A 21,768-nucleotide genomic window follows, 5' to 3' on the forward strand; every position below is an offset into this window, starting at 1 on the left:
GCTGCATCTGATGGATTCCTGGAGCCGAAAATCACTGTCAAGGGCAAAGTTTGAGATGCCAGCTTTGGCCTTGTCCAAGTGGTCCACTTCATTGACGTAGCAGTGAAAGAGGGACCGAGATTCATCACTGCGCTGCCAGAGAATACCTTGGGCACCACTGGTCTTCCAAAGTCTGACACAAAGCTTTTCAGTCTGAATCTCTTCTCGGGAGACTCTGCATTGTTATAAAGAAAACCAAAATAAAATATCGCTCACACTCTAGCTCGGTGACCTGAAGAATCATAGTTTTTGCCATCTACTGAGTGCAAGTCCCTGCACATAGCACGCTTACAAGCACTGGAAGTGAGAGACATCATTTCTGAACACATAAATTTAAACCCAAGGCAAAGTCTCAAGTGAGGGCCCTTGGACCATCCTGAAAAGACATCGTTCCCTGAGAATCCTCAATATTGCTGTATCGCACAACACTCTTTCTCAATGCGACACTCAGATCATCTTCATCAGAATTAGTTAAAGTACTTCTTAAAATGCAGAATTCTGGGGTACACTCAGCGTCTTCAGTGGTAGGGACAGGTAGTCTGTATTTTCAGAGTCGCCAAGATAACTAAAAACGCTCAGGTTTAACATCGTCATCTACATCGGGTCACCTGAGCATCGACAATGCTGTCTCACGTGGTGAGGGGGTTGCCATGTGTGTCAGGGTGCTGTCCTACCCACGAGACTCCCCCGATTCTCAGAACTGACAGTGCTGCCCCATTGGGCACGAAATACCACCATTTCACAATGCATACGCAGGGTGCCCGACTGACAGATACAATCAGTGATAGGAGAGGGGACAAAACTCAGCTTTCTGATACCTTGTTTCACTTACTGTGGGACGAATGATCAATTCAAGGGTAATAAATCAGTGAATGAGTGAATAACATGACTCTCGTTACTCCCACGAGTGCCTGGAAGAGCAAGCCTGGGCACACTGAGAATCATAACAGCCCATCTACTTAATTACCATCCTTCCAAGATTTGTGTAAAGGTTACTTCCACCCAGGCAGTGACTCCTGAAGGGCAAGAATCATGTCTGAACACACTCTCAAATCCAGAACAGAACCTGACAACAATTAGGCTCTGGAGTCTGTGTTTAGCGAGTGTGGAATCTCAGTGATTCCAGCTCATACACCTTGCCTTCCCATTCCACCCCTCACGATATGGCCCTTATGACCAGTTCTCCCGGGGCTGGGGCCACGGAACCCATTTACAGGACTGGAAGAATCTGATCATATAAACCATCCCCCAGAATATCATCAAGAGTCACCTGCATTTCAGGGATCAGTAATCCCAGAAGCTTTGCAGGTCAGGCAGCTGAGGGAATTTTATATCAGCTCTGTCTTATACTGTGACTGCCTGGGTGATATCAGACAAGGAATTCTCAAAAGCCTGAGCTTTTCCTTTCAGGAATAATCTACTTAAAACTCTCATTGACCATTTAACAAATGTGATGTGAAGGTCAACGATTTACACAGGAGTATAAAATTCACTAGGTCGTGGATTTAGAATCAGAGAAAAATCATTTGAGAAAGATTGACAGAATGTAGCTTTAATGCATATTTAAGTATTCTTACCTTTCAGTAAATCATCTTCTTCCCCTACTTATCACTTCACCCAAGTTTAAAAGATGTTTCAGAACAGGGATGAGTGTGCCAGCAATCTGTGACCCATTAACCTAAAATGTCACCTAGGAAAAACAGGGGACTAACACATTTTTAAAAAGTATGGTGAGGACAGCGGGAACATCCCCCAACTCCACACTAAGAAGCTCTGAGTAATAGCTTTCCTGCCTGCCTTGGGCATCAGCTGATGTGAAAACCCACCTAGAAACCACACTGTCCAGCAGCTCTTCCGTAACACAGGCTACACTTTCCCAGGATTAAGAATTGAGTCAAGGAACTCCTTCCCTGAAGAATAAAGACAAAAGAGAACAAGAGAGTTCTTCCCCTCCCCAGGGGAGAGCCCAGACCTTGGGCTGCATGCACTGCGCCCACCTCCCAGGAGAAGGATAACCTGGAGAAGGACGTCTTGCAAAACTAGGGCAGCAAAGGTAGAGATGGGAACAAATAGACCAGCTGGCCTGGGACAGCCCCCTATGTCGCTGCCTTGGATGTTGCCTCCGCCCCCTCAGCACAACCTGCCCACCTCCGGTGGCTAAGCTGTCAGGAAAACTGTGCTTTGAGACCTGGGGCAACAGAGGCTGCCCCCAGGCCAAGCTGCTGGGGAGATGGGAGCTAAACTACTAGCTCCCAAGTGACAGTCTCCATAACCTCGCATTCACCCCGCTACCCCCGCAAATTAACGCACCCGCGGGACATTATGACCCTGAGAAGGGTGACCTGAGAACAAGAGGCAGCAGAGGCCGCCCCCACGTCAGGCCTCCAGAGAGATGGGAGCTTATCCTCCAGCTCGCAATAGGCTGAACCCCTCTCCTCTCCACCCCCTGATCTCACCGCGCCCACCTCCCAGGAGCAATCTGACCTGGTGTGGTGTGTCAGGCGAATCTTGGGCGGGAGAGGCCGTCCCCAGGCCAGGTCAGTCAGGGGAAAGGAGAAGAAGTGGCCCCATTAGGCGGGGCAGCAGGGCGGGGCAGCAGGCCGTGGCAGCTGCCCCTGCCCCTCGACCTCATCGCTTCCGCCTCCCAGAAGCAAGCTTACCTGGAGACGGGCATCTGGCTTCTTGGGCAGCAGAGGACGCCCCCAGGATTGTCCACGGGGAAGAGGGGAGCAAATTGACAAGCTCCGCGCTGAGGGTCCTCTACCCTCGCCGTCTCCACCCTCGCAACTTAAAGTCACCGCCCAGGGGGCCCCTCCCCAGCAGGCTGAATGGTACAGGTGTGTCTGCAGATCTGGGGCAGGAGAGGCCACTCCCACACCAAGCCATCGGGGAGATGGGAGCTAATCCACCAACTCCCCAAGGCATCCCCATCCCCCGCATCAGCCACCGCTCCTGAACCCTGACCTCACTGTGGCCTCCTCTAGGGAGCAGGCTATCCTAGAGATGGACGTCCGGCGAACTTGGGGCAATAGGGATCGCCCCCAGGGCAAACCATGAGGGGAAATGGGAGCAAATGGACCGGCTTCATGGGAAAACCCGCCGCTGATGCCAACACCCCCAACGTACCACGCTCGCCTCCCAGGGTCAGGTTGACTAGGATACACGTGTTCCGTAACCCAGGGCAACAGTGACTGCCCCCAGGACAAGCCGCGGGGATGATGGGAGCAAATGGGCCCGCTTCCCCGCTGTAAGCCCCAGACCCCAGCCACTCCTGCACACTGACTACCCTGCCTCCCGCCCCCAGTTGGCTAAGTGGGACAGGGGTGTCCCGGAACTTGGGGCAGCAGAGGCCGCCTGCAGGCAACACGGTGCAGACATGGAGCTAATCCACAAGCTACTGCGGGGCAGCCTTCCTATCTCCGCAGCCACAAACTTACCAGCTCCCTGACCGCACCGCACCCATCTCCCAGGAGCAAGCTCACCTGGAATCGGACCTCAGGCAAATCTCCGGCGGCAGAGGTCGCCCCCAGGCCAGGCCGCGGGGGAGAGAAGAAATGGAGCAGCTCCCTGGAACGGTCCCCATCCCCCTGGCGCCGCTGCCCCCGCCTCCCAGGACCTAGCTCACCTGGAGACCGGCGTCCCGCCTCTAGGGCAGCGGAGGCCGCTCCCAGGCTCCCCCGCGGGGGAGAGCGGAGCGAATTGACCTGCTACCCCGTGGCAGCACCCCTCCCCCCGTGGGCCCCGCCCCTTAATGTCACCTTCCACTCTTCCCACTCAGCAAGCTGAGTGGGACAGGTGTGTCCGGCGACCTGGGGCAGCAGACGCCGCTCCCAGGCCCGGCAGCCAGGAAAAGGCAGCTAGCTATTCCACCAGTTCGTCAGGTGCATCCCCGCCTCGCTCCTCTGCCGCTGCCGCCGCCCCCGGACCTAACCGCCCCACCCCCCAGGCCAGGCTGCACGGAGGAGAAGAAATTGACCGGCTTCCCCGTGCAGCCTCCCACCCTCCGCCGCCGCCGCCGCCGCCGCCACCGCCGCCGCCGCCTCAAACCATTGCACTAGCCTCCCGGGGTCAGGCTGACTGCGAGGATGTGCACTTGCCTTCTGATCCTGGCCACGTGCCTGAGCACCTACCTGCACCCCTACACTCCCTGTACCTCTGAACCCCTGCCACTCTCTGCACATCTGCACTGCCTGCACCCCCAAAACCCCTGAACTGCCTGCACCCTCCACAGCTCCTGCACCCCTGCCACCACTTACACCTTTGCACTGCGTACACTCCTGCACCCCTGCATGTCCCACACACCACCTCTTGGGCCTGTGGCAGAGTCTCTGCTGTTAGACCAATGCAAAGGGACTCACATCTTTGCCAGTATATGATGCATCAGTGGACGTCTGTGGTTGGCTGCAGGAAGGTACATGTTCCCGGTCACTAGCCTGGGCCACTAGGGTTATCTCTGTGAGGTCACCCAGGACGGGCTCAGAGATGCTGTTCTCTGGGAAGAGAGGAGTTGAAACCGGTCTTGAGGGCAGAGCTGTGCTCACCAGGCCGTCCACGCTTCATGTTTTACACAGGGCTTCGGAGAAGTGAAATGGATCCGGCCAAGTAAGACCGGCCTGCTGTGAGCCCACCTCAGTCCTGGGCTCTGAGTCAGACCGACTGGCTCCCACACTCAGGGCCCAGTTTGGGCACCTGAAAGGTCCCTTAGAGGCATCCTATCACTTCTCAGGAAGAAGTCTGGCTGCTTCCACCCCATGGCCCTCCCTCCAACTATGCTGGCCCCAGGAAGGTTCCTTATTTGGGGAAGAAGGTAGCCCACACCCTACCCCACCCCTCACCTTTCTCTAACCCAGGCTGGTGCTCTCTCTGCCCTTCAGAGTCTGGAAAGCCATCCCTCTTCAGTTATGTCCCTTCTGAGATGGACTTGCTTCCACTCCATTCTAGGCGAGGATGCACCATGGAATGCACTGGGTAAGAGAACAAAAATAAACAGTTTCTTCTGTGAGGTTTTCTGTTTATCTACTGGGGCTTGGCTGTGTGTAGTTTGCTACAGCTATTCGTGCGAGAGGCTAAAGCTGCCTGTGTGTCCTTGTTTTCATCTCCCCGCTGTCTTTGGGTTTTCCTTAGACACTCCTGAGACATTTACTTCTTTTAATTTTATTCCTGTCATTGCACAGGGGCCCTACTGATATGGAGGGTAAGGTGTTGTGGGAGTGGGACAAATTAGGGCATCTGTAGTCCTGTGATTTATTCTCATTGAGCCTGTGCCCTGAGCTGTGACCTCCACAAGTGTGTCTCTTCCCCCCCACCCCAATTTGGGTGACACAGAAGGTTTTTCCCTTCCCCTAGGTAGGTTAGGCTCTGGTAAAATAATTTCTCACTAAAAATTAAAAAAAAAAACAAAGCAAAACACAACCCCCCACAATGGAAGAGAATGTTCTGGGTGTATTTCAATAGAGCTATTTTTTCCTTTCCTGGCAGGAAGCATGAAGAGTTTTCCTATGATCTTCACTCTGAGAACAGGGTACGGTCCTGGAGGTAAAATGTATGAAAAAGAGTAGGGGGCCCCTCTGACTGGCCCCCTGGAGTTTTCACACTCAGACTTCCCCACGCTGAGCCTCCAGCTGGCCTCAGGTACCTGTTAAATCTGCCTGACCCCTGGGTTCTTACAAAAGCGTGTCCTTCCCTGGGAGCTGTGACACTCCAAGCCTGCCCGGCTGCCTCTCTGTGTTGGGAGCAGCTTTCCCCCTGTTTTCTTGTGGATCTAAGAAGAGCAGTTGGTTTTCAGCTCCCTCAGCTCTGGTAATGTTTTCAGTACAGAAGGAGCAACTTCTGAGCTCCTCACAAGCTGGACCAGAGGCTGGAAGCCTCCCCTCCTCTGCCTCCATGCAGAAAGTCAGTGGCTGTGTTTCTAGCCGAGTTTCTGAAGATTTGGATTTAAACACACACATCCCAGCCCCCACAGGAGCACACAGTCCCATAAATCCCTACAACTTCCACTGGTAACTACGGAACTGATGAGGACACGGGTTTCGGGGCTGCAGAGGCCTGACTGCACGACTTGCTCCGTGGACTATTTATGTGGTTGTTCTGGGCCTTGTCTGAAGTGGCTTGCTTACCGCACCTGGTACATGGGAAATATAAAATAAGTACTAGTACCTCCACTTTTTCTCCCTCTTGGGCCTTCCAACCTAAAAAGTAATAAGTGAACTCAGACGGCCTAGTCACCACAATGAAGTCTGACCAGCCTGGCTCTCCTGAGTGATGGGCACTGACTTGCATGTTAACTCGGAATAGTAGGGGACCCACCTTCCTCTAACTGGGCACCTCCCCACACTGGGCATGCCCTCAGCTGAGACGGGGCCAACTCCCCATTGAGGTGCTGGTGGCTTCAGTGTGACCTGGCCCTGCCGGGACAAGAACCTGCAGTGAGGTAGAGGGTCAGGAGGAGGGGGGGTCCCTGTTGGGGCAGCAGGGGGCCCGGTAGCACCCTGCCCAGCCTGGTGCCTGTGGCTCCCCAACATCTCTTATGGCCCCCGGGTCGGCTCTGGTCCAGGCCACTCCATGCACCCTCCCAGTATCTTTTCATTAAGTCCCTTGTTTGCTTTTATCAGCCAGAGGTGGCTTCTGTTGCTTGTTCAGTGAAATAGTGCATCAGGAAACCAGATTATTTCTAAGATCAGTAAAATACCAACTTCGGTCAGCTCGCTGGGCAGACCGTGCAGCACAAATTCCCGCACAGGGCTGTGCAAATGCCTTACGTGAAGGGTCCTCATCATCTGTCTTCAGAGATACAGAAGCTTGTGGTTCAGGTAAAACCTCAGGGAGGGATTGAGGAATCCAAAGCTGGTTGGTTTCAAAGACTAACCTGGTCGGACCAGACCTCTGAGCTGTAGTCAGAAGCCTGGCTCAACGTCACGTGGACTCAGAGCCCTAAGTGTACGGTGGGGCCGGTTTTGTTCCCTTTACAGGCTCTCGTTGGGGAGTCACTGTATCCCCTTACACTCAGCAGGGAATCCAGCCCTCTTAGCCCCATGGATCCCTGAGTGTTCCATGACACAAATCCCGAGAGTGTTTAATTTTCATCTTTGTTTAGGAGGATGAAGGTGGGGCAAGAGGAGACATAAATTCACACTTAGTGATACCAAGTCACAGCCAGTACCTCCTCCTCGGAGAGCTATGTGCTCCCACAGTGGTGGCTGGGGGCTGGGCAGAACCCCTCCACTGGTCACAGAGGGACTCACTCCTCTGGCTGCAACTGATTGTTTGGACAACCAATCCAGAGGGGACAGAGCATCTTTCCCGGGAATTTGGAACTGACACACAGAAATTAATTTCACTCATCTGGGGATTGGGAGGAGGGTGGGAATCAAATGAAACCAGAGCAGGAGAGAAAATTACAAGTGAATGAGAGAGAGACAGAGAGACTGAGCTTGTGAGAGCAAATAGTGGCAAGGAAGGTTAACAATCAGGGGACAGAGGAATTCCAGCTCCTGGCTTTCTAGTGTGTCCCAGCCCATCAACGAACCTTCGGGATGGTTAACATCATTCCAGTTATGCAGATTAGGAAACAGGCTGAAAGATACGGGGGTTGACTTCGGGTGCACAGTTAATGTAAGTGACACTGGACCCCTCACTTCCCACTGCCTGAAGGCACCATGATCCTCACAGGGACCCTGCTTTGCTGACAATCCAGCACCCTGATCAAAGGGACCCTGCGGAAGTGGGAACCTCTCTGATTGTGGAGAGTTCCCTGCACCGAGATGCCATGCATCAGCCGGCTCCTGCTCACCCCAAGTTAACGTCTCCCCAGCTGTGCAGTCTCCCGACCTGCTTCCCTCCCTGCCAGGCACCCCGTTCTTACCACCGAGTGTACTGCAGGAGTTCAGGCACAGGGATGCCCAAAGCAACACGAGCCCAACGGCTGTACAAACAGCAGACTCCCATCCCCACCTGGGCTCCATGGGGATAATATGTGTCCTCACCTTTCATGTATCTAAGGTAATCTGTTTCTTCAGCTGGAGGCTATAGAGAAAAATAAAAGGTCCAAAACATCGTTCAGTGAGGAATTCCTCCAAGGACCTGACTCCAGAGTCTACAACCAGTTGTGCTGGCCGCTCATACCCCCGTACTTTGGGTGAGGTGGATTATTGATCAACACAATCGTTGGTGGCCCAGCTCCTGGTCTTGGCTGCCCAGAGGGGGCTGGGGGAATGGGTAAGTCCAGGGCACTCAGGAAGAGCACAGAGGACCTGGCCTCTCCCCTTCGCACTTTTAAACCCCCAAATCTCAAGGCATCGAACAGAGTGCAGCCACAACAATAATGAGATGCTCCCATCTCTTCACTCACTCCTGTCGGTTCACTTACGTGCTGAGCATCCACTGGGTCACAGGACATGACACACAGGATGACCGATGGGACAGGCTTGGTACTTCCCCCTGGATCCTGTTCAATCTGATGGAAGAATGATCACTCATAAATGGTTTCTCAAAAGGGTATATAGACAGAAGACAATCTGCAGAGTGAATCAAATTTTAAAATATAAATGACGATCCCCCAGTCTCCCCGCCTAATGTTAGCAGCATAAAGATAATAGATATTGCCTTTGATCACCAAGGAAGTGGTCACCCCCCTCAGGAGGAAAGGAGAGTTATTCTTTCAGCAGGACACACAAGTGCTCCATCAGATTGGACCAGGACCTCTACATTCATTCAGCAAATCTGTATAAGCTCCTACGACATATGGGAATCTAGTAACTAGACCCGATCCCAAGGCTCTTGGGCTTTATTAGTCAAGAAAATAGACACGACTCCCCATCACTGGGGGCTCAGAGTTTTAGCAGAGGAAACAGGCAGCATGTTGGGGGTAGCAAGAGCTTGGGGAAAAATAAGAGTGGTATGAGCAAACTCAGGTGATGGTGGTGGGGTGCGAGGCAGGCAGGAGGGAATAAGGCATTCCTGGCAGATCTCACAGAGTAATGAACTTGAAGCAGCATAGATCCGGAGGAATAAGGAAGAGCTGGAGCCAGAGGCCCCCAGAATGACGGGAAGAGTGTGCACGGAGAGGCAGAACACGCCGGGTCCTCGAAGACTTTGGGACGACTTTGGCTCCTAATGAAATGGTGACCCTTTTGGTGAGTTTTGATGGGATGGGTGATGTCCAATTTATGCTTTTGTTTTGGTTTTTTGTGGGTGGAGGGTAATTTATTTATTTTAGTGAAGGTGCTGTGGTTTGAACCCAGGATCTCATGCATGCTAAGCATGTGCTGTATCACTGAGCTACACCCACCCCCTCAATGTATGCTTTTATAGGCTCCCTCTGACTCTGTGTGGATGAGATTGTAGAAAAGCAAAGATGGAAGAAGAAGGCTATTTGGTGTCCAGGAAGAGGCTGAAGGTGGCTCCTAGGAGGGTGGGGAACAGGGAGTAGGTGGTTAATGAAGACAGAGTAGCCAGAATTTTCTAACAAGCTGGATTTGCTGTGTGTGTGTGTATGTGTGTGTGTGTGTGTGTAAGAGAAAGAGAGAGAAAGAACATGGTTCCAACATCTGGACCTGGAAAATGGGATGGATGTCCTCTCCATCCACAGGGGATGGGACAAGATGGGGCTGAGCAGGTGGAAAGGGGCTGGAATCAGCTCAGTTCTTCAATGTCATGGTTAAGAAGTCTATTAGATATTGCCACAGAAATGCCTAATAGGTAGAGGAGTCTGGGGTTTTTTTTTCTTTCTTTTTAACATTAAAATATATAATTTGAATGTATTAATTTTATTATGTGAATGAAATTGTAATTTTATTTCATTCCAAGTTATATGTTATAATATCCAAATGGAAAATATATCAGAAAAGGGGAGAAATGAGGGCTTTCACAGAAACTGACTGTCCATAACGTAGGTAAAATTTCAATAATACCAGTCTTCAGTGCAAAAACCTCATCTTGGTGTTACATAAAATTAAATGAAAAAGGACTATGTTGATGTATCATTATTTCATGTTACATAATAGCCCCAAACAAACACACTGTTTAACTGTGAGGCTTGTAGAAATACTATTCACTTTATTGTCATAAATACAGAAATGCAAAAATTTTCTATGGTCGAATTAGCATCTTAGTGGAAATAATAGAGATCTGAGCATTTTACATGATATTTATGGACTGATTTAAAATTTGGAAAAGTAATTTACACAGTAGAACATACGTATGAATGTGAAAGCAAGATGAATGAAAGAAAAATAATATGAGTATCAGGGAGAGAGTTCCAAATGGAAAGGGCCAATCAGGGAGTTTTGAACAAATCGAGAAATTGATGGCATGTCAATTTCCAAATCTAGTTGCTTCCACCAAAAGTATAGCAGAGAGATAGTGGAGAGACCCAGGACCCAACTCCTGGGCACATTCGTAGTAAATGTTTGGAAAAAAGTGGAGACGTTGGCAAAAGACCAGCCAGTGGATTGAAAGCAGAGTGATGGGCTGGAGGCTAAGTAAAGCAGGAACACGGGGAAGGAAGGATGGAAGAGCTGGGTCAAATGCTGCCAAAGGGCCACGCATGATGAAGACTAAAAACTGACCACTATATTTAGCAACGTGGGGTCACTGATGGCCTTGACAGAACAGTTTCCATACAGCAAGGGATCAGGGGAAAAGCCAGAGTGGGTGCAAAAGGGGATGGCTCAACTGAATATGCAGACAGTGAGTTTAAACTACTCATAAAAGATTTGCTGCAAAGACATAGGCTTGCAATTGGTGGGGCGAATTAGAGTCAAGGAGTGATGTTTGTTCCTTTTAAGAGGATGGACTTTTATATACTGATAGGAGACAACTAGCAGGAGAAAAAAATAGATCAGGTAGTGACAGAGAGGATGGATGTGGGAGTGACAGCCCAGAGAAGATTGGATGGATGGCCCCCCTGGCGACTTTTGAATGCTCTGGCTTTCGATGTCACCTGTAATAAGAGGTGGGGCAGCGAGAGTGAGGTTACAGACATCAGAAGGCGAGCGGATGTGCTGGGAGTTGCTGGTGAAATTTCTCTTCTGTTGGCTTCAGTTTGCTTGGTCAAAGAAGAAAAGTAAACTTACCAGCTGAGGAAAGAGGAGGAAGTTACTGGAGTCATGAGCAGAAGATACGAAAGAGCCTTCAGGGACAATGGGACAGTGAAAAGAGCAAGGGGAGACGAGGGGAGTGTGCTCTCAGAAAGTTACATTTTATCTTTGAGGTCCCCAAGTGTTGGAGGTGTGATTGCCCTTCCTGCTGTTTATGAAATAAAAATTGAGTATGGTTCAGGGAAAATACAATTTCATTCTAAGTGGCTGCCTGTTTCTCAGGAATGGTCATCTTAAACTGCAAACATTACCAAAATGTTGAAAAGAAGAACTTGTGTACCCAATGACCCACTATTTTCTATAAATTTGGCTGCTATTTAGTTCCCCTATCAATCCTACAGAACCGATACTGCCTAGGATGGAGATACATCGATGCTTATATGGAAATGAAATCTGTATCTTTTTCCTAAACTCCATGGCTTCCTTAACATCCCATTCCCCTTGGAATTTAGGGGTGTCCGGTATAAGAAATGAGAAACAGTTTGAGAAAATCCCGGCTCAGAATTACACAGCACAACCTCAGCTCAGAAGTGTACAGCCATCAAAATGTTTAGAAGCAAAACTCCGCAACTACTCTTAAAGGATTTTGCAAAACTGGGCCTGCCTAGATGTTTCCAAACTAGAAAGATACTCCAATCACTTGACCGGTACGGGAACCAGAGGCTGGTCAGCCTTTTCTGTAAAAGTCAGAGAGTAAATATTTTCAGTTTTGCAGATTATTTTGTTGTAACCATGCAGGTCTGCAATAAGAAAGCAAAGAGCACTGGGAGACAGGAAACAAATGGGCATGCCCACACCCTCCCTTCCACTCAGGGCAGCTTCTCTGTGGTGGGGAGCCTTGCCACAATCACTTGTTTCTTTGTTTCCATTGGTTTCTTTGTTTCCACCTTACTGCTCAAGCTCAGAAATTCAAGTGAGCCTGGTCCTTCAGCATCCATGCAGAGAGAAGACTGAGCAGGGATGGGGACCCCATCTGACAGAGAAGAGAGAAGGCTTGTCACCATGACATGAGACAATCGCACCTTCCGGGGTGATAGGGAACAAAGATAAGGGAGGGGCACAGCAGTGGGATCCCTGGGTCACCTGCCAGGCTTGCTCTCCCTCCACGGCCACCCTGGGGGCCTGGGTGGTGTTGGAACTCAGCTACAGTGATTAGGCTGAGGAGACTCAGGGTAAAGGACCCTCCGTCTCCACACCGAGTTCCAAGCGCAGCCCCTCTAAATTTACCCTCTGAGTTTCTGGAACTCAGCTGGAAGAATACATGATCAGGCCAGACCCAGAGCCCAAGCCACACACGACAGGGGTCACGTGAGTTTGTAACCCCGTGCTCAGTGGTCGGGGTCTCCTTGCATATCTGCAGAAATCCCTGTTCTGCCTCATTCCTGGGAGAAACCCCACATCTCCTCCTACTCTGTCTGTTCTTCTCTTGAGGGTATTGTCCTGGAGGGGTGCAGAGTCCTTGAACCTGGCCCTCCAAACGTACATAAGCAGCCTGTTCAATAAAACAAATTATACACTTTTTCACCTTTGCCAGTTTTTTGATTCCATAAAGGCTGTGGGAATTTTTCTCACTGTCTCCTGTGCCCCCACCACTTGGTGGTCCTCTACTCATGGAAACACGATTTCTCACAACTGCACCCTGCCTCCCAGCTTGTCAGAGGGGAGTGACCCACAAAGACACAGGTGTTTGTGAGGATCTTGTCCCCAAGCAGAAAACCTACTCCTGGAGCCACGGACAGGGATCTGGCCTCCTGAGCTGCTCAGCTCTAATTGAAAGCCTAAACTGGGGACCCCGAACATTGCTGAATGACTTTCTGAGTCACCTTGGCTGGAGAGGCCTGATTTTTCGTTCTAGGAATGGATGTAGCGCAACCTCCATTTTCAGGGCTGACATTCATGATGGATCTAGTTCCCCCAACTGCACCCCAGGAAGGAGAGGCCCTTCCATCCCACTAGTTAGAAACCCATCCCAGGGGAGTTCTGAAGCACCTCATCGCAGTCAGTTCCAGCATCCCTGCTGAGTGGCCCCTGCCCCTGCCCCTGAATGAGCCCCTTCCCTGGGCAATCCCTTCCCCGACATGACCACACCCCAGGTGGTGCTGGGGAAGGCAGGGAGTGCAGTGAGGGGCGGGGGGAGAAGAGCACTTTGCTCTGGAATGAGGGTACTTGGGGGACCATAGAGCAAGGCACACACCACCCCCAACCTATACCCCAAACAGCCCCGCCAACACAGGGGCTGCTCTGCTCCCTCTCACCATGGCTCTCCTTTGAGACTGCACACAACCCGGCATCTGGCACCCCAGCCCTACCTCCCATCTTATGACAGATCCCTTCTTCTTGGAAACTGCCTAGCAGCGCGTATTCAAGGCCGGCAGCGGGCCTGGCGGATCTGCATTTCAGGTGCCCTACCTGGCCAGCCGTGCGTGCCTGGGCTCAGCCCTCTCTCTCGCCCACCGGTAGCCTGGGTCCACGTCCAGTGCAATCGGAGGCCGCGGAGCCCCGGCTGATCTCCACACAGGGACATGTGAGGGTGCCCCCGCCCCGCTGCCTCGCTGCCCCGCTGCCTAGCTGCCCCTCTGCCCCGCCCACTGGTGGTAGCACCGCCCCAGCCTCCGGGCGGCGACACCTGCAGGTCACGACTTCCGCGCAGCCACGCCCTCCAAGGCCCCGCCCAGCTATCCCAAAAGCCTCCCCCCACCCCCGTCCTGGCCGCGCCCTGGCTCCCATTGGCTCCGCAAGTTCTGCCCTCACACATCTAGACTCGGGAGGATGCACGACGCAAGCGCTATGGGAGGGCCCCGCGGCGTTACCATGGTTACAGGCACCGCGCGCTGCGCGGGCCAGCGTGCGCTTCTGGGGCGGGGAGCGGGCTCCGGAAGTGTGTAACTGCCTGGGACCCATGGCGGCATTTGCTGCTGGGGATGGCGGCTTGCTTGGCCTGGCGACTAGTTCTGGCCTGGTCAGTCGGCGGCCGACATCCTGTCTGGGGCGGCGTCCCACAGACGGTAAACGTACTTCCGCGCCGTCAGCGGGGCAGGTGGACATGAACCGGGATGGGATCGGGGTAGGGGTGTTGGCCGGGGAGGGCTGTGGTGCCTGGGAGTGTGTTGGGGCGGGGCGGGGCAGGGCTTGGGCACAGCCTCAAGCTTTCCTCCCCATCAGGCCCTGGGGCTAGGGCCGCGAGTCTGGGTCGCCCTTGGTGGCCGTGGCCTCCCAGAACCCCCCGGGAAGGGCAGGCGGAGGACCCATCTTAGATGAAGCGGGGCCTTACCCGGGTTTTGAAGAGCCCCAGAATCAGATGTTGGAATGGGGTTGTTTATCAGCCTTGTTTATCTGCAGGGAAATTTCAGTCCCATCCAGATCTTGATTCCTTCTGTCAACCTCAGGAGTAAGACAAGGGTCAGTGCCGGTAAGCAGTTATCTAGGGCTTGACTCAAACTGTGCGGGATGTAGGGATGGCAGATTGGACGCTCTCTCTTGAATTTAGCAGTCTTCTGGGATTAGAGGCCCCGGCTGAGGATTACATCCTCATCTGCAGTAATGGAGGTTGTGAGAAACACACAGAGAAGGGAGGGTTGTGGTGGCCGTAACTAATTACAGAATCCAGGACCCTTGCCTGGCTCTAGTGTAGAAGAGTCTCGCCTAGGATAGGGCAGCAGTTATCAAAGTGTATCCAAGGCCACTGAGGTGCAAGACCATTTTCAAAGAAACGCCGGGATGTCACCTGCCTTTTGCATACTCTTGCTCTCCCGAGTTCCTGTGGGGTTTTGCAGGGAAACCCTGGCCTGTGATATCACAAAACAGGGAATGCAGTGGCAGATAGGAGAATTCAGCTCTCACCAGTCCATAAGAGATTTGCAGAAATTAAAATCACTGCTATTCTTCTCACTAATGATTTTTGTTTTGAAAAATAGAATTAAATTTAGTTTAAGAGTATTAATGGTAACATACAGTAGATTGTTAATATTTTTAAGTGAATTCATACACTTTTTCTAACTTCTTATTCAACTTATAACACAGGAAATATTGATAGATTTAACTCACATAAATGACAGCCTTTTGGAGTTCTCAGTAATTGTTAAGATTGTATACGGTTCTGTAGAACAAGAAGTTTGAGAGCCCCTGGGGAACGGGTGCTCAGGTGCTAGTCAGGTGCTTAGTGGTGTTAGACAGACACCAAGATTTCTTCCGCAACTGTTCCCGGACTTGAAGTAATTGACCACATGGAGATGGGTGGGCAGTGCCTCCACTTTATAAACCAGAAGCTGCTGAATGTTTCTGGAGTCTAGGCCATGGGCTATGCAGGGATTCCCGTTGTATCTGTTCTATCTAAGCCAGGATTCCTGTGCAGAGGCCTGGCCCTGAAGACCCGCTCTCCTTTGCTCCCTGCCAGGTACCTTCTGTGTGACTTGAACCCTCCAGAGGGCATCAGCCTCCATAGGAACGTCTGCATCCACATTGCCATCCTCCTGAAGACCCTGCTGAAGATGGAGGAGCCGGTACTGGTGCTATCCCCTTGGGGCCACCTCTACCACTGGCAGAGCCCCGACATCAACGAGGTCTGGATTCCCTGGTCCGACTCCTTTGACCTCCCAAGTCTCAATAGAAACATCCCTGACATTGAATACGAGCAGTTCATTGCAGGTGAGGTGGTGGTCATTTAACTGGGGCCAGGTTGTCGTTGTCCTGGTTCTGATCTGAACATCGGGCCATCTTACTTTGGGCTTGTCTGTCTGCTTAGGGGCCCTGCTCATGTTTCCCACACTGCAGGTGAATTTGGTTTTTCCATAGTATTTTCGGGAAATCAATTTGAAATGTATGAGCTCTATGTCCCCTCACCTGTCAAAACCCTGGCCTCCTGGTGAGATGGAGCGGTGACAAGGAGGCCACTGCCACTGAGGCCTTGTCCCAGAAGGACTCACTCCCTGTGCACTCAGGGCTGTTCTTACCTGTAGGCAAACACAATGTGTGTGTGTAGCAACGGACCCGTGCTAGAGAAGATATGTAACTGCCCATCCAGTATAATTTGGTCCTGCTCAAGTTACCCATTTTAAGTTTTTTAAGAAGGAAGAGTTCAAGATTTTCTCCGAATAAAGTTATTTAGAGCTTATCAATTTTTTTTAAGTTGAAATGTGTTTGATTTACAATGTTTTGTTAGTTTCAGATATACAGCTGTTTTGTTAGTTTCAGGTATACAGCATAGTGATTCAGTTGTACATATACATAGCCTATTCTTTTTCAGGTTCTTTTCCATTATAGGTTGCAAGATACTGAATACTGTTCCCTGTGTTCTACAGTGAATCCTTGTCGTTTGTCTGTTTTTCATATAGTAATTTTTATCTGTTGATCCCAAACTCCTAAGTTTTGTTTATAAGTCTGTGTGTCTGTTTTTGTTTTATAAATAAGTTCATTTGCAACATTTTTTAAAAATTCCACATATAAATGATATCATATGATACTTGTCTTTGTATGACTTATTTCACTTATTGAGATCATCTCCAGTTCCATTCAAGATGCTGTAAATGGCCTTATTTCCTTCTTTGTTATGACTGAGTAATATTCTGTTATATCTAAATACCACATCTTTATCCAGTCATCTGTCAGTGGACGTTTAGATTGCTTCTATGTCTTGACCATTGTAAACAGTGCTCCTGTGGACATTGCGGTGCAGGTATCTTTTGGAATTAAGGTTCCCTCTGGATATATGCCCAGGAGTGGGATTGCTGGATTAGGTGATAAGGTTTTTTTTTTTTGTTTTGTTTTGTTTGTCTTTTGAGGAATCTCCATACTGTTCTTCACAGTGGCTGCACCAAACTACATTCCCACCAACAATGTAGGAGAGTTTCCTTTTCTTCACAGCCTCTCCGGCATTAATGGTTTGTGGACTTTTCAATGATGGCCATTCAGACTGTTGTGAGATGATAACATTGTAGTTTTGAGCTGCATTTCTCTGATAATTGAGCGATATTGAGCATTTTTTTATATGCCTATTGGCCATTTGTGTGTCTTCATTGGAGAATTGCTTGTTTAGTTTTTCTGCCCATTTTTGGATTTGGTTGTTTATTTTTTTCTCATTAAGTTGTATGAACTATTTATATAGTCTAGAAATTAAGCCATGGTCAGTCTCATGTTTTGCAAATATTTTCTCCCACTCCAAAGGTTGTCTTTTTGTTTTACTTATGGTTTCTATTGCTGTGCAAAAGTTTATAAGTTTAATTATGTCTCATTTATTTATTTTGGCTTTTATTTCTGTTGCTTGGGTTGCTTAGTTTGCCCTAGGGAAACATTCCTGAGATGTATGTCAAATAGTGTTTTGCCTATGTTTTCTTGTTAGAAGTTTATAGTGTCTTGTCTAATATTTAAGTCTTTAAGCCATTTTGAGTGTTTCTTTTTGGTTTTTTTGCGACTCTATTGTATGCTTTTGATTTGTGGTTACCTTATTCTTCAAATATATCAATCCATTACTATATCTATTTCCTTTAGACTAATAATCACGTAGGCTCCAACACATCCTAAGAATAACGAAGAAAAAAAAAGAAAAAAATTTATATTTTCTTGCTCCCCTCTCCCATTCCCACATTTTTTTATTTTGATGTCCTTTTTCATTTTTGCATCTTTAAGTTTATTCTCTTGTAAATCGTTACTGCATTTCCAATTATGGTTTTCCTGTTTCTATAGCGTCCTGCTTCCTTTCTGGTTAGAATAGAACCTTTAATGTCTCTGTTAGGTTCAATATTGCTGAGTTATCTCACCTCCCCCCCCCAAGCCTCTGAATACTCAGTCCTGGAAAGCTAAACCATTCTAGCCTTCATCGGTACTGGGAAAGCAATCTTCAAAGTGGGAAAAAACATTCAAAAATAATATTCTGTGAGTTGCTTTCTACCCTTGCCCGGAGATGAGGAACATCTGAAGGTGGAGGAAAAAAGTTGGAGGTGGGGAACACAAAGTCTTTTCTCCTTTTGCTTCTGAAGAAATGATTGCTTTTGTAATTAGTGATGATGCCCTTTAAATTGGTGAGATCGAGATTCCACAGCTTCAGTGCCTGTGAATAACCAGCTGGGAGAAAGCTCTCTAGGGCCCTTGCAGTGGGAAAGGCAGCCCCTCTGAGCACTTGTTGTTCTGTGTTCTTCCTGCCTCCACACGGGTTCGCTAGGCACCATGCAGGAAAATGCAGTTACCCAAGGTGGAGGACGGGGAGACCCCTGCTGTGTGGCAAGCCACAGGAGCCCACACATGAAGGACAAAATGTAGAATAGTGGGACTGTCATAGGAACAGAGGATGGTTGAGACCCAGGATAGTGTCCTGGAGTCCAGCAGCCAAGGTTGGTGGGGCAGATGGGGCCCTGGGTCATGGGCAGTCCTTGAGGGATCTGAAGCAAAGATAGGAACCAAGAGACTGGATTCGTGTGGGGATATAGTGCCCCTTGGAGGCTGCGGGGCAGCTCAGCGAACCCAGGGGGAGCGGGCACTTCCCCAAAGCTGGGTTGGCAGGTCAGAACCAACTCACTGGGGACCGAGAGACACTGAGTCATTTTTAGCCTTTTGTCCCTCTTCCTGGAAAAGAAACTGCTGCCTGTTAAATAGCCTGTGTCGTTAGTGAGAATTAAAGACATGAAGCAAGATTGCGTCAAATGTCATCCATTGTGTAGTCCTTAATAAGGGTCAAATGCAAACTTGAATAGATGAAATGAAACATTCATCAGAGGATTTTAAAATCCTTTAAAATAAAAATTCTTGCTGCCTTTGTTCTTCATTTCAGGGTTCACTTGGTGACAATAATAGTAAACAAAGCAACAGCAAACCCTTAGAGAACTCTGTCCTGTTGTTGCAGGAACGCTCTTTTCACGACAATTCAATGAGTTGGCACCAGTATGAATTCCACTTTAAAGGTAAGGACATTCATTAATCACACTGCTAATAAATGGCAGAGATGGGACTTGAACTCAAGCTGTCTGGCCCCAGAGCCCCCTCTCAGCCCCTTCACTGCAGCTCATCACTTGGCATGCCCAACACAGCCAGCATTTAAGAGCAGTGTGACCTTGGCCAAGGCTACTTCACCGCTTTGTCTCTGATTCCTCATCTGTAGAATGGGGGTGTGGGCAGTGAACTCTGTGAGCTCAGTGGTCACTTCCTCCTACTCTGCTATTCTACTGCTTTGAGTTAGTTTGGTCAGTATCTGAGCCCCTACATGGCCCACACCTGGCCTGGCGCTTTGCTAGGCCCTAGGTTACGGAGAAAAGTAAGATCAGCCTGCTTCTCCGAGGAGCCTGTGTCCCTCCATGGGAAGCAGCTGCGAGGCCCAGGCTCCCTCACTGGTGGTCGGGGGCTGGGCAGGAAAGTCTGATAAGAGAAGATGGAGGCAGAGCCCCTCTGGGAATAGTGGTGGCCACACAGCTCTCAGGAGCGAGAGCCTCTGTCCAGGCTGCTGAGAGGGGGGTCCTCATGAGGTCAGTAGTCCCCCCAAACTAAGCCCTCAGGACAAAGATCCAGCCACCCCTGCAGTGTAACCATAGAGCCTGTCCATCCTCATCACGGTGCCTCTGTGCTCCTTTGTCCTGGGGCCTCTCTTCCCCCTACACCCAGAAGCCTTTTCTCCCTCTCTTCTCTGAGTTTCCCCTCACTTCACCTGTGGCCCCTGCTTCCTGGGCCACCATCTCTGGAGTTGACACTTTGCCCCCTCACACCCCCCTGTTTGATCAGGTGCCTGGATTGACCTCCTTGTGCTCACTTTCCACCTTCAGATCACTGCTCCTCCTCTCTTGGGAGCACCTAGAAAACCCAGATCCTTTCCTAGCAGTGCCTGCCACCCTGGCCTCCCTGCTCATCTGCCTCAGTCAGGAGCACCTGGACCACCAACTCTGTATTGCCTCACCTCCTACCAGCAAGACTTCAAAGTTGATTCTCCCTCCACCACCCAGTATGGTCATTTTAGGGTCTTCCTCTCCGTCAGCCTGAGCCAGCCACCCCCCATTCACCCTACCCCCGGGCTCATACCCGGGCGTGTCTCCATACCAGTTCCAGCCTCTCTCCTTTAAGTGCCCACCTCTAGCCATCCGGCTGCTTCTCCACCAGCCCCCCTGGCCCTCCTTCACCCTCACTGGGGCATCAAGCACTGACTCCTCTACTTTCCTGCCTGTCCACATTGCTCTTACTTCCACTTCCTCAACTTCCATCTCTGCATCCACAGTCAGCACTCTATGACAAACAAAACCCCCTTGACCCTTGATCTTTCCAGTTCCTCACCAGGACGACTTCTATCTCGGTTCACCCAGCTCTATTTGTTCTGAGCCTGCAGGCAGCAGGCTCTCCCAGCACAGATTTCTAAGACGACAAATCAATGCCCACCATGTTGCCACTGCCTTGTAATCCTCCAGGATTTCTCTAGTGAGCACATTTCCCCACTTATCACTCAGTGGTGTCAACATTCTCTGCTCTCTGCACACCTCTAAGCTTCCCTCTGTCTCTTCCCTGACTCCCAGCAGATGGCCTTGCCTCCTGCTTCAGAGAGAATGACATGTTACTGGAAAGGAACTCGCTCACCTGCAGCAAATCTGCTCACTTTACCTTTTATCTGTCTCTCTCCCACCTGGACTCTAGCTGTAGTTGTTCTTAATTTAGTGAGTTTAGTTGACATATATTTACAAAGTTAAAAGCATAGCACACTATAGGCTACCTTCTAGGGCTTACTTTTTCAATTTAACATAGAGTGTATGATTCATCCATTTAGTTGCACGTACCTGCAGTTCATTTGTTTTAACCGATCTTAAATATTGTGTGTGTGAATATAACATAAGAGAAGGGTAAGCCAGGATTCAGGATGCTGGTTACTTTCTCTGAGAAGAGGCCAAGAGCAGGATAGGGAAAGAGGACACAGTATGTCACTGTCAATATTCCTGTTATGATGCTGGGTAATATGTTCATAACTGTGTCTTATAATATTAATTTTAATACGTAAATATCTCTGACAGACAACTAAGATGAGAATGTGTCATGAACCAAGATATACAATGGGTAAAATTACATCATTATTGTTATGTAATCTTGTTATATATTAATCATAATCTTACATTATTTATTATGGGTTATATATTATATAGATGCATGAATTATATATTATGTATAAAAACACCTATATATGTATTATATACAATCTGATAAATAAACAGAACATAATATGCTAGTATATCTTCTATTATGTGTTATTTAATAAATAATAACATACTATATCCTGTTATACGACATGGCACATTATCTTTAATAAAATAAGAAATCTGTCAATTATATTGGTAATTAGTAAAATTTAAAAAAATGGCCTGCAACTTTTAACGCCGACACCGCTCCAGCTGTCACTGTCTTTTCTCTTCCCTTTTATGGTCGAGGTCCTCACAGTGCTATCAGTTCCCCCTTTCATCTCCTTATCCTGAACCTTCCTCCTCCACCCTTCCCATGCTGCCTTCTGCCCCGGGGTCCCTCTAGTCACCAGCGGCCTCTGGGGCACTGATTTGCGGGCAAGGCCTCATGCCCCAGCTCACCTGCCTGTCTGCCGCCTCTGCCACGGCTGGTGGGGCGGGGTGGGGGCAGAGTGCACCTTTTGTCCTGGAAGAGAACACAGCACAGACTCAGTGACCAGCAG

General features: G+C 49.6%; 3 long non-coding RNA genes across 3 annotated transcripts in view; 2 read left to right on the top strand and 1 right to left on the bottom strand.

Annotated features, from left to right (window-relative positions):
• LOC140693786 (uncharacterized) overlaps nt 1-21,768 on the top strand; it is a 252,854-nt gene that overhangs the window by 146,623 nt on the left and 84,463 nt on the right. The gene's annotated exons all lie outside the window — the stretch shown is intronic.
• On the bottom strand, nt 30-13,752 carry LOC140693781 (uncharacterized). The gene is made up of 8 exons (XR_012069485.1): nt 13,545-13,752; nt 8,405-8,491; nt 8,022-8,061; nt 4,875-5,003; nt 4,398-4,531; nt 1,866-1,949; nt 1,617-1,729; nt 30-214 (listed from the first exon to the last, which is right to left on the bottom strand). It is a non-coding gene; the product is annotated as an uncharacterized lncRNA (long non-coding RNA).
• LOC140693783 (uncharacterized) lies at nt 15,529-20,150 on the top strand. Its single transcript, XR_012069487.1, has 3 exons — nt 15,529-15,779; nt 18,895-19,024; nt 19,877-20,150. It is a non-coding gene; the product is annotated as an uncharacterized lncRNA (long non-coding RNA).

The sequence above is a fragment of the Vicugna pacos genome, unplaced genomic scaffold (assembly GCF_048564905.1).
Source record: "Vicugna pacos unplaced genomic scaffold, VicPac4 scaffold_20, whole genome shotgun sequence".
In the NCBI taxonomy this organism is placed as follows: Eukaryota; Metazoa; Chordata; class Mammalia; order Artiodactyla; family Camelidae; genus Vicugna; species Vicugna pacos.